The sequence below is a fragment of the Trachypithecus francoisi genome, unplaced genomic scaffold, assembly GCF_009764315.1.
Source record: "Trachypithecus francoisi isolate TF-2019V2 unplaced genomic scaffold, Tfra_2.0 Lachesis_group14, whole genome shotgun sequence".
NCBI classification, from domain to species: domain Eukaryota; kingdom Metazoa; phylum Chordata; class Mammalia; order Primates; family Cercopithecidae; genus Trachypithecus; species Trachypithecus francoisi.
In genome coordinates, this window is record NW_022681459.1 from 13,216,396 (window position 1) to 13,229,373 (window position 12,978).

Genomic DNA, 12,978 nt, shown 5'->3' on the forward strand with positions numbered 1-12,978 from the left:
AGCAAGCGTTTATTTTTCAGACCATTTTTGAACATTACTCCTAAATTAATAAAGTATTCTAATGCTGCTTTAGTATTGATTACAATAAAAAGGGCTTGAAACATAGCTGTTCTTTATGCATAAAAGACCCAGCTAGGACCAGTACTGCCAGAGAAAAAAGTCATATTGAATGAAAAAAGTCATATTGAAAAAAGTCATATTGAATTTCCCTACCTAAAAGATGTCTCAATCTGAATTTATTTGGCTACACTAAAGAATGCAGTATATTTAGTTTTCCATTTGCATGATGTGTTTGTGCTCTAGATGGTATTTTAAATTGAAAAGTTTATTTTAAATTATTTTTAGTGAAGACTGTTTTCAGCTCTTTTTATATTGTGCATAGTTTTTTTTATGTAATCTGCTACCATGTGTTTTGTAGACTGTTTAATGACTGGATGTCTTCCTCCAACTTTTGAAGTACAAAACTAGTGTTTTTTTTACTTGTACACCGTTTTAAAGTCTATTAAAATTGTCATTTGACTTTTTTTCTGTTAAAATATGCTTTCTGAATACAAAGCTATTATTATATTGTCTGATATCAGAATGCATAATTCTTTGGGTGAGTACATAAATTATACATTTCTGTAGATTGATCAATTAAATATTAATTTTTAGTAATATAGTAACTGTAATATTATAATGATGGTATTGTTAATAATAGTAATTTATATCTTTTATTGTTAAAGTTGCCACCCAAAATTAGTGTTAGACAGCTGCCCCACCCTGCTCCAACTGCTCAGAATTTCCATTTCTTCACCCAGTGGGATTTTGTAAACTCCATGGAGACTCTTCCATATTTTTTTCTACTTTTAAGTTGTTGTTTATTTCCTTAACACATCGTATATGTTATTAGAGAATAAAGCAATTGTAAGTAATTAAGAGAATAAACTGTTTCTTGGTTGTTAGAATAGCATGGTATGTATTTATATCCTGGGGCCAAGAGACCCATCTCTATTTAAAATAATCTATTGTGAACATTCAGTATTATATATTATAGAAAAATAAATCCCTGAGGAATAAATAATTTGCTTTTAATATTAAAAAGTTTTATCTTCCTAATTTAAAAAGTTGATACTAAAAAGCCAGAACTCAGATTTTTTCCCCTTCTAGTGTTTTTTTGTTTTGTTTTCTTCTGTTGTTTTAATGGAGAGAAAGAGAGAAATTGCCTACTACTGATTTAAGCATATGGCCTCATCTTGGGAGCAGTCCCAAGGTTTTGACAAAAAGTGTAAAACATTAAAAATAGGACTTTATGTGCTACTTTTTGGGGCTTGGCTAGAGGACAGGACAATTACACAGTGGTTTTATGAGCCCCCGATGTATAATATTTATCTTTATTTGCTCTTCATTTATATTTAGTGCATGTTGTAAAACTGTGTAAGGCTATGAAGTAACTTTGGAAGTTATAATGGGCAACAGCTCTTAATGGAGACTTTTTTTTTTTTTTTACAGATTCACTTTGAAGAGTATTAAAGACACATTCAGCTGAAGAAAGCAGACTGTACGTATCATAGGCTTAATTCATACACATAATAAAATCTTTCCATGTGCTTGCAGAAATAACACAAAGATCAATAACCGGAAGGAAGCCAGAGGGATGAAAATACATGGTAGATTAAGATTGTTTTGCACAAGACAAGAGAAAGAATATTTAAAGCTTGCTGACAGATTAATATGGTCTGCTTTCCATTTTGTCTGCTATATTACAGAAGAGTCGCGTCTATTCTCAGAATTATAATCAAAGCCACTGAAGGAGAAAAGTAGGCATTTAGAAAAATGAACCTACTGGATGACTAAGGACCTTCAGCAAAGTAGTAGATTCTCAATAACATGTTGTCACTCTTTACTTTACAAAGACCTCATCTTCAAGTTTTGTTGGACAACTAGATGTGTAGCCTGTGAAGTTCTGATAAATAATGATGATACATGATGATACCGATTTCTTTAATTCTTGCCTTTAAAAGATGTTGCAAGATAAAACAATGCAATAACTGGTTCTTGATATATTTGGCATTTAAAAAATACACACTTAGTGGAAATCACTCTAGACATTTAAAAGTAACATTGAGCTTATGAATATTTGCATATGAAAAGTGAAAAGAAAAGGATCATCTTAAGTGTAATAGTTCCCCATAGGACAGTTGGTCTGCATGGCCGTGTGAGTATCTCCATCACAGCTCCACCTGTTCTTCCCAGAGCTTTGTAAGAGGTATCAAGAGATATGAGAAAACATTTGCAAGATAAGGCAGAATCTTTCTTTGGTCAAGGACATGGAGATTGGGCAGGCTGAGTTTAGCAACTCAAGTTTCGTGATCAATGGCAAATAACATCAGGCCTCCATGTTAAGAAGTAATTGTGAATTTGAGATGCCAGAGAGCTCATGCTTGGTTAAAGGAGCAACTGTTGCTCAATTCCAATGTATGATTTTCAATCAATTTCCAAGAATTTCCTTGTGTTTAGGTTCTAAACAGTCTGCTGTTAAAACCATGGGTACACGCTGGATGTTATGGTAATACAAAGGAAATGGTTAGACAATACACCTGTTTATGGAAGTTCCTGTGGTCCACCTACAAAAGACAAGTTAACAATCACAGTGGCTGCTGTTGTCAATCCTGGGCTGTTGTGTGCTGCAGGATTTTCACCCTGGCCATTCAACACAGTTCATGGACGTCATGTCTTTCCACTGATACTTTTTTAAAGATAGTTTTTATATAACCAAATCCTCGTTCCATTTATAATGAGGTACTATAAATGAATTACCGGAAACAACATGTTTGTCTGTTATCTTTCACTGTTTCTACTTCACATTAATTTTTAGCTATAAAATTGATAAACTGATGTTTACTACTATCTCTTTCCCTCTTTTACTCCTTGGTTTTCAAATTTTATTTCAATGTCAGAGAATTTCCTTTACTAGGAACAATGTATTACAACACAATATTTAAAAATAAACTACTTGAATTTGGATGCCAATAATAATAATACAACTCAATGGAACTTGAGTTGTTAAACCCAGCCTTCCTGCAGTTTGATAATTGTATTTCAGAGCTACCTCACCATGACTTCCTTGCAACTTTTTTCCCTATAGACAAAATTAAAGCTGAATTCAGGAAGTTCCAGGGGGCTTTATACTTGCTGTTAATAATGTTATTGCTTTATTGATCAACTGTGTGGGTAGCATAGGCATAATTTTTAGTACACTTAACCTATCGTCAAAGTCAAGATCATAAAGCCTTCCAGCAACATCATAACCTTGGTTTTAAAATATCCCTTTTGAAAACATTCATTGAAATAGCACCTACTGTGAGTCAGGTAACAGGAAGAGTTGTAAAGAAGAATAATATGCATTCTCCACCTTCACAGGCTAGTGAAGGTGATGGTGGATACAATTTAAATGCAGTCAGAAAATAAAGATCATGTAATATATTTTGTACATTGACAGTACATTGACAAATGATTTTATACTTTGAACAAACTCATTTCAATATTTTAGTTTCTAATTATGAGGCAATTTCAAACAACTGAATATTTTCTCTTAACAATCAAATTTCTAATGTCTTATGTACTGTCAATGTGAAATTCATAATACTGACTCCACTTATACCCCGTGCTGGAATGCTTATATATTGAATAGTATTTAGATTTGACAATTACATTGGTAATTGTCTTGATTCCAAGGAAAGCATAGAAACATTTTTAAAAATGTAAGATAAAAAATTCAGGAGATAAATGTAATCATTCCTTATGTTTTTACAGTTACTGTCTTTCACTGGCTCTGAAGTGAGTTGTAACAAGCATTCTTTACTCCTGGTCTTGATACCAGTTCTGGCTAGGATGAGGAGGAAATTAGGAGTTTTATTTAACAGTTTCTCTAGGAAGCAGAATGTCATTATAACAGATACTGTCCTGGCAATCTTTATCTTGAGCAACCCGTGCATACCTGTGTTGAGGTAGCCCAGATCATGGGGTTGGCTTTGTGCCACTCTGTCTTCGGCACTCCGGTGTCCTGTAGTGCCAGAAACCCAATCCTGAATTCTAATCTGTGGGCCTAAGACCCTGATGTTTTCCTCATGGTGCATGTCATCCTTCCCATATGACCAGTAACCTGTTACCCCTCTCTGAGAATCATCAGGAGCCAGTCTTGTCATGTATCCTCCTCTTGGCCCATGCCATCTCTTTTTCTTCTTTTTCTTTTTTGAGACAAAGTCTTGCTCTGTTGCCCAAGCTGGAGTGCAGTGGTATGATCACGGCTCTCTGCAACCTTCACATCCCAGATTCAGAGAATCCTTCCACCTGAGTCTCCCACATAGCTGGGACTACAGGTGCGTGCCACCACACCTGGCTAATTTTTGTATTTTTTGTAGAGCTGGGGTTTCATCATGTTGCCCAGGCTGGTCTTGAACTTGATCAGCCTGCCTTGTCCTCCCAGAGCATCTCATCTTTTGGATTGGACCTTCTTGAGTAGTTGGACCTATGTGAACCAGGCTGACTACTCTATCTGACATTGAAAAAGAAAATTCATTAATTTGTTGGCTACTCCAACAACAGGATTGAGTATCCAGTACTCTTTAATGTGGACTTCTCCTCCCTTCTCTGGGTGATAGTGAGGTCATCGTGTTCTGTGTTGTAACCTGTCTGAGAGTCAACAATATTTGCCCAAAAATCCACAGTGTTTTAGAGCTTTTTAGAACGGAATTAGAATCCCCGAACTACCAGTTGAGTGGAGCTCCCCGGACATCATGCAGTCTCACTGCCACGGGACCGTATTAAGGAAATTAGCAAAATTTCAAGGTCAAAATCATTTGGCAAGGAATTCTTTTCCCTTGCTTACATCTAATTGGTCTCTAGCCATGAGATATGCTCATATAGAATTCACTTCAGATTTTAAAAGTATGGAGTATGTGAGTTCTGGTTTTAACTGCTTCCTTGGCAATTAAATGTCTCTACTGGGAAAATATAAAGTTATACACATACTTCCTGCAGGTATCATCATTTTGGAACTTGTCAATATTGTGTTCACTGAAGTGATCACAGTTGAATTCACATTTCTTATTTGTGTTTTGGTACCTTTTCACACAACTTTTTGTCTCATAAAAAGGTGGTTGTTGAAAATTTTGAAGCATGACTTGAAAGTTTTACAAATTATTATTGTGACTTTAACTGAGAAGGAAAAAAAGTGGAAAATATTTAAAAATTAGGAAACCCATGGCTTTAAATTAAAACTTTGGGATTCTCATCCCTATAGCACTGCTCTTGACTAATCTAAATACCTATAATAATACTGGGTTTAAATGTGAGCCCTTCTCTGGTGTACAGGGGGAACTGATTAGTGTGATTAACTAGAGGCATTTTCTTTGAATTTTATGCTTGGCTTCAATATAGATTTTTATTGGATCCTCTTCCTAAGCCACCATCCATTGTTTTAGAAACATATATCACTCACTATAGCTAGGCAGCTGTGAAATGAAATATAGGATCAACTCTGTTTTTCACTCTGTTGAGGAAAAAAAATAATTTTAAACCTCTTATTTCACATTCTTATAACTTTTGGGGAAAACCATTCTACGCCCTGTGAAAGTTCTAGTTTCTCAGTTTCATTTTCAGACCTGGGTGATCCCCTCTTCTGACACACATATAATTATGTTCTACATTCTGAGGATTTATTGAGTGTACTGCCAACTGGTCTTTAAAATGCGTTCTTCAAATCCTGCTTTTGCTTGAATAATGTCATCTCTATCTTCAGCATATGTTAATGACTGGAATATTAAAAGAAATTTGCCTGAGAAGTAAGCTATGTTTAAAAGCTGTTTGATGCTATATATATGATATTACCTGGTGACATGGCTTGGCTCTATGTCCCACCAAAATCTCATCTTTTGGCTCCCTAATTCCCATGTGCTGTGGGAGGAACCCGGTGGGAGATGATTGAATTATGGGGGCGGGTCTTTCCCGTGCTGTTCTCATGATAGTGAATGGGTCTTATGAGATCTGATGGTTTTAAAAACAGAGTTGCCCTGCACAAGCTCTTTTTTTGCCTGCTGCCATCCACATAAGATATGACTTGCTCCTCCTTGCCTTCTGCAATGATTGCGAGGCCTTCTCAGCCATGTGGAACTGTAAGTCCAATAATCCTCTTTCTTTTGTAAATTGCCCAGTCTCAGGTATGTCTTTATTAGCAGTGTGAAAATGGACTAATATACCTGGCATTTTTAAAAAGTACTATATTTATTGCATATAAGTGAAAATTTATAAAACTAACTATGTTAGTAAGGATAGAATAGGTTAGTCTTCTATGAAAAATAGCCATGAAATGTGGTTTAAGACATACAGTGAAGGTTAAAGACAAAAACAGATTTATGTAATGATCACATAAATTCTGTTAAGGCTCAGGGAGCTTTTCAGAGTAGCTCCTCTCTCTATGTGATGACCTCTGTCTCTGTGATGAGAGGTCACTTGCTTCTTGTGGTATCTCCATTTCAACACATGGTTTCTACAGTTGCCTTTGTTAGAGAAGATAGGTTCTTGAATGTCTCAGCCTGGAGCTGACCTGCATTACTTCTACTTAGTTTTGACTGTCTAGAACCAGGTTTCTCAACTATGGCTGGGGTGAATAATTTGTTTTGGGGGACTCTCCTTGCACTGCAGGATGCATGCCAGCGTCCCTGGTGTCTACACACCAGATACCAGAGATGTCCCCTCTGGCTATGATAACCAAAGATACCTCTAGAGGTTGGGGTGGGGGTGGCAGTGAATGGAAAAATTGCTTTTGGTTGAAAACCAATGAAGCAGAGGTAGTCATTTAGCTCTAACTGCAAGGTTGTTTTGGGAAGAATGGTCTTCTTGTGTTTACAGGACGGTGAGGAAAATCAGACATGGATATGCACTAGTAGACTGCAACATATTAGCTAATGGAAATACAGACTTTTCATCATTTCACTATGTATCTTAACATATGAAAAATGTTACTGTGTTTCAATTTTAACATAAAACAAAACAAATAATACTGCATGTCCAAAGTAAATTGAACAATTCTGAGCAATGACTTAAATTTTATTAAGTTGTAGAAAGAAACATTTGTGGTAAAAATATATTAAAAGAATTATTTAAAGAAGTTGAAATAATAATTATTGTATTTGACTATAGGAGGCTTAGGAAAAACACTAGCAAATAATGTAAATATGAGCATTAGAAAGAGCAAACTAGTGTGACTATAAAAACTTGTTTAGCATCTCTGAACATATGTTTAATATTGAATACAATTTGTTATTAGTCATTAAAACAACCTCTTCTGGGATAGCCTAGTTCAGTGTATACTTGTTTACACATGTTAACCTTGGTAATATGCTTTGTAAATGTGTTGCCAAGTTGTATTTATTAGTCACAGACTAAAGAATATATATTAGTCACAGGATAATTAGAATGCTTTCAGTTATAAGGCTAGAAACCTAGTGGAACCATCTTCTGGCAGACACACACACAGAGAGAGAGAGAGAGAGAGAGAGAAAGAGAGAGAGAAAGAGAAAGGAATTTTTCAGAAAGAGCTTTTGTTTTACAATAACAAAGCTTTGTTTATTGTTCATGTTACATTCTGGCTGTAGCTGTCCTCCACATATCTTCTCATTCTGGGGCACAGTTTGAAGGAGCAGTCCCTGTCTTAGACTTATGGAAGAGGAAAAAAATAATCTTAGAACAAGCTGATGGATCTTATGGTCTCTACTGGACATATCATATATTCCTTCTGCCCATATTCAATCAGTTAAAGCAAACCATATGGCCACGCATGCTGTCTGTCAATGGGTGAGGGAAGTATCTCCTTCCACAGGGAGGTGCTGCCGGTGACATGACCATAGGAGGGTTATAGGTCCTCTTACAGAGAGGACAAGAGATCATTGTGAACAATAATATCATCCATCACAGATGCTGAGATGGCTCACTGAAGACAGGGACAGAACTAAAACTGGGCACAATTGCAGTCATCTCTGCTTCTCTTTGTTTTAGCTACATTCTTTCCAGCTGTGAAGAGGAAGTCAACAGCAGTCCTAGATTTATACTTCCCCAATTAGCAAAATAAATAAATAAATAAATTAAATTAAATTAAAATGAAATGACGTCTCTTTGCTTTACAATAACATGACTGACCATTCCCATGTGTCTAAAAGTAGTGTGGCTAAAAGTACAGGAATGAGATTTCATCTGGCCTATAGTCATGTCTTGACTGGATGAGAAACATTTCCCTAAAGGAGGGCAGGGGTACAGGTACTGGGAAGCCTAGAAGCTGTGTAAAGGGGTGACTTCACCGAAATGCAGTAGGACAGAATATAAACAGACAATATAAAAACGTGAGTTTTTTCATCTGTCTTTAAGTTTGTACTTCCCTATTTCCATAGTTATACAGAAAGTTTTGTCATAATCAAAGGGTAAAATTTGCAGAACTCAAAAATCAGTTTTGGGGAAAAATGGTTCCCCACGTGTTCCTTGTAAACCTATGAATAGGGATCCAGAACAGTAGCAGCTTGTTACTGCATTAAAGTTGTAATATTGTTAACTTGGCAAAGAAGAGAACTTTAAGTTGCTTTACTCTTGCTTCCAACTACTATTGATTTTTTTTCAAAAACCCTTTGATGTACTGAGATTTTTTTAATGTAGAGAGTTGAAAAAGGATCAGTGAACCAACAATTATATATTGTAGCCATTTGTAGGTATGTCAGAGATAGAGAGAAGCTCAAATTATAGTAATTGACTTCCTAGAGCACACTTGGTAATGTCTGGAGATATTTTGGGTTTTCAGAATCAGAAGGGAGAATGCGATTGCTGTCTAGTGGGTAGTCTCATAGATGCACATCCTACATTACACAGATGGCCCCTCATAACAAAGAATGGTCTGTCCCCAAAATGTCGATAGTATCCAGGTTGAGAAATCCTGCATTAGGGAGTTCTGTTGAGATCAGGAAGCTCTGGACTAGGGTAAAATGAAAATTAAAAAGGATATAGATACCAGAAATGAACCCATGGGGGTGTGTACCTGATTGGGTAGAGCCCATAAAAGACTTGACCTGAAATTTTCCCCTTATCTTTTTTTTTTTTTTGCATTTCAATTTCAGTCTATAATTGGCCATGCTTTCTTTAATTGATTGAATCCTAAGAACACTATTAGAATTAGAAGGAATCTTAGAGATAATCTAGATCTTGGGCAAGGAAAAGTAAAAATGTCTTCAATGACCAGACTAGTAACCAAATATATGATATGGTAAAGTTAAAGAGAGACTCTGTCAACTGAGAGGGCCTCAGATAAACAATATTCTGGCAGCAGTAAAATACCTGCTACCCAGATCTTGATTTCCAATACTATTTTCCAATAAAAGGAACAAGGGCTCTTAGAGAAATGTCTGATTCTAGGACTGGGGCAGAACATATGAAATAAGTATCAACCTGGAGCATCTTAAGGTGCTGGAAGTAAAAAAGTCCTTAACAAACCAACCTACATTGATAGGGTATGTCAGAGGAGAACAAAAGCCAACAGAAAGAGCTGCAAATAGCAAGAGCTACAACAATTCGAGCACTAAAATAAAGCAGTATTGGATTATAACCCAAAGTATAAAATAAATATCCATGAGTCTATACTGATATAAATATGTGATTTTATAAATTAATAAATAAGGAAGAAGAGACAACTCTCCTATGCAGAAGAATTTCAAATATAACTCCCCACATCTTATGTGTGAGCTGCACAGAATTATTTCTTTCTAATATGTATGGTGTGGAAAGATGAGGGAGAAAGTAACTTTACAGTGGAACATCCTGACTACATTAGCCAGATGATCAAGGTCAGCATCAAAGGTCATAAATCATGTGGGTAGTATATACCCTTGATATGATGTGATGAAACTGTTACTTCCTCTGCATACCCCTCAACTCTAGTCTATGTATGCGAAAAACTTCAGATAAATTCCAATACATGAGCATCCTACAAAGCACTTTGCCAATACTACTCAAAACTGTCAAGGTCATCAAAAACAAGGAAAAGTCTGGGAAACTGGCAGAGCTCTGAGGAGCCTAAGGAGACCTGATGACTAAATGTAATGGCGTATCATGGATAAGATCCTGGAACAGAAAAAGGGTATTAGGTAACAAATGGGGAAATCCAAATAAATTATAAACTTCAGTTAATAACAATGTATAAATACTAGGTTGTTACTTGTAACCAATGTAGGAAGCTGCTTGTATTAGTCTGTTTTCATGCTGGTAATAAAGACATACCAGAGACTGAGCAATTTACAAAAGAAAGAGGTTTAATTGAATTAAAGTTCCATGTGGCTAAGGAACCCTCACAATCATGGTGGAAGGCAAGGAGAAGCAAGTCACATCTTACATGGATGGCAGCAGGCAAAGAGAGAATGGGGAAGATGCAAAAGCCCCTGAAAAAATCCATCAGATCTCATGAGACTTATTTACTACCATGAGAACAGTATGGGGTTTGGATAGGGACACAGAGCCAAACCATATCACCACTATAAGACGATAATCATAGGGGAAACTGTGTGCAGGGGATATACGGGAAGTCTGTCCTATTTGATCATTTTTTTCTTTAAAACTATTCAAACATTGTCTATTAATTAAAACCAATTAAAGGGAGGGGTAGGACCTATGAGATCCTAGAAAATGAATGCCCTGACTGTTTAACATTTTGCAGGTTGATTAAAAACAATGGAATTGACTTGCAATGAAAATCAATCCATAGATGCCCAATTTGTAATCTGTAAGCTAGTTGATCTCCTTTATTTTGCAGATGATAGGACAAGAGCCTCATCATTAGTAAAGGGTTTACAGAAGCTGCACCATGATCAATTGCAAAAATCAGCCAACTGAACTTCCTGGGTGGCACTCTGTTCTCTAAGTAGCCTCTGCTGTGGGTGTGCTGCTTTGCTTGAAAAGGGTGGCAGCTATTAGTGACCAGAACAGTTACTTTTTGATCTTCATGTTTAGCTATGTTTGACTAGACTGACACTGAAGCTTATTATACAAAACAAAAATGAGAAAACAGAATTCAACACACAACAATGTTCTTAGAAGAGCAATTTTAACAATTGTCAAGTATTTTTAAGAAACAAAGGAATAGTACTTCTATAACTTGTCATGAATTTTGCAGCAGCTAAAATTGGTGGAGCAGTAAGCTTACTTTTTTTTTTTTTTTTTTTACAATGGTGATGAGATTAGGATAAGTGAGAATTCTGGGGATTTAAAAAAATCTGGTATTGTTTGAATAATACAAGATAAACTATTTAAGTAGGAGTCATAAAATGCAGACTAACTCCTAACTTAGCCAAGCTATCACCTTCATGACTTTGGATATGAGCAGAGCCTAAGAAGTGAGAAAAATGATGTCAATATAAATACTCTTATCTTGAATACCCTTATGTAGTTGAATTAATGCACTTTAGATGAATTGATAGTCTTATAAATGCACAATGAGTATAGTATATAAACATAAAATATATTCTTTAGTGTTATTCATCTTTTAACATGGGAATATTCCATATTAATCATCAGTTTGAAAATTGACTTTTTCAGTTTGAAAAATTGGTTCTAGTTTTATAGATTTTTCCAAAGTTAATTATTTATTTCTTTTTAATAGCATAGTTAATGGAAAGAAAATGTGATTTTTTTCTTCATCATCAAATCAAACATTTGGAATTTCCCAGACTGGTCTAAGTTCCCGTTTTCTTTCTCTTGTATTAAAATGGGTGGTAGTTTTAAGAACACTTGTTATGGATTATCTCGCTTAATCCTTAATACAGTCCTCAGAGGAGGAACCATTATTTTCCTGCTTTAAATATGTGGACACTGTGTGAATGGCTGTCTGACTCCAAGTAAGATCATGTATTTACCCTCTATGTTCTATTGACATATACTACAGCTGTTTACAAAAATTAAAAGCTGATTATATCATATTTACTTCAAACCCTGCAACAGTTTCCCAGTTCTATTAGGAGCAGGACTCAGGGAAATCTTCTATGAACTCCCTGGTGCCCATCAACAGGCCCAAGGGGAGACTGGAAGGCCATGATTTATGGCCTTGCTGTTCTTTTTACTTTATAAAATTGGTCATGCATTCAATTATATATTTGATTATTTGCATAATATCTTTTATCACATAGTCTGTAAATTCTCTCAGGACAGGACCATATAATTAATTGTTGCCTCCCTGGTACCTAGAACACTCTCTGGGACATAGTGGACCATGAAGAACAGTCATTGAATGAATGAATGGGAAAGGGTAATTTATTTACATGTGACAATATAGCATTTAAATGGCATAGTTTAGACCCTTACCCTCCCTGTAGTCCATGCAAGATACTGACATATAGTAAGTTACCCTATTACTTTAGTAATAAGTGTCCTTGGATAGAGCTCTGGATTGTTCTAAACTGAAGTGTATTCTTCAGTCAATGACATGATAGTGGAGTGTATGTGTGTCAGAGTTTATTGACTATTAAATGATGGCAATTTGAAGTGTGTGTGTACTTTCTTAGGAATTCTGTTTGCCTTATTTTGTAAAACAATAGAGTGTAGTTGATGATAATAAGAGGAATAAAAACTGATCATGTCTGCTAGTTGTGTGCGGGGGGTGGCAGGAGGAAAGTTCAGAAAAAATTAATCTCCTTCCTTGGTAAAGTACATATAGTGGGTGGGATATTTGTGTAGTATAGTCTCCAAAATTCACATCTACCCATAACCTCAGAATGCAAATTTATTTAGGAATAGCATCTTTGCTGATGTAATAATTAAGATGAGGTCATATCAGATTATGCTTGGCCATAATTCCAATGACTAGTGTCCTTATAAGAAGAGGTCAAAACACAGAGACACACACAGGGAAGATGGCCATGTGATCATGGAGGCAGAGATTGAAGTGAGGCAGCCATCAGCCAAGGAACAACA

The 12,978-nt window shown here is 35.8% G+C and overlaps 1 long non-coding RNA gene across 1 annotated transcript in view; it reads left to right on the plus strand.

The window, feature by feature from the left end:
- The first annotated feature begins 1,490 nt into the window (after nt 1-1,490).
- LOC117095633 overlaps nt 1,491-12,978 on the plus strand; it is a 148,733-nt gene continuing 137,245 nt past the window's right edge. The window contains exon 1 of the long non-coding RNA XR_004442116.1: nt 1,491-1,540. This is a non-coding gene — a long non-coding RNA (uncharacterized LOC117095633). The remainder of the gene's footprint in view (nt 1,541-12,978) is intronic.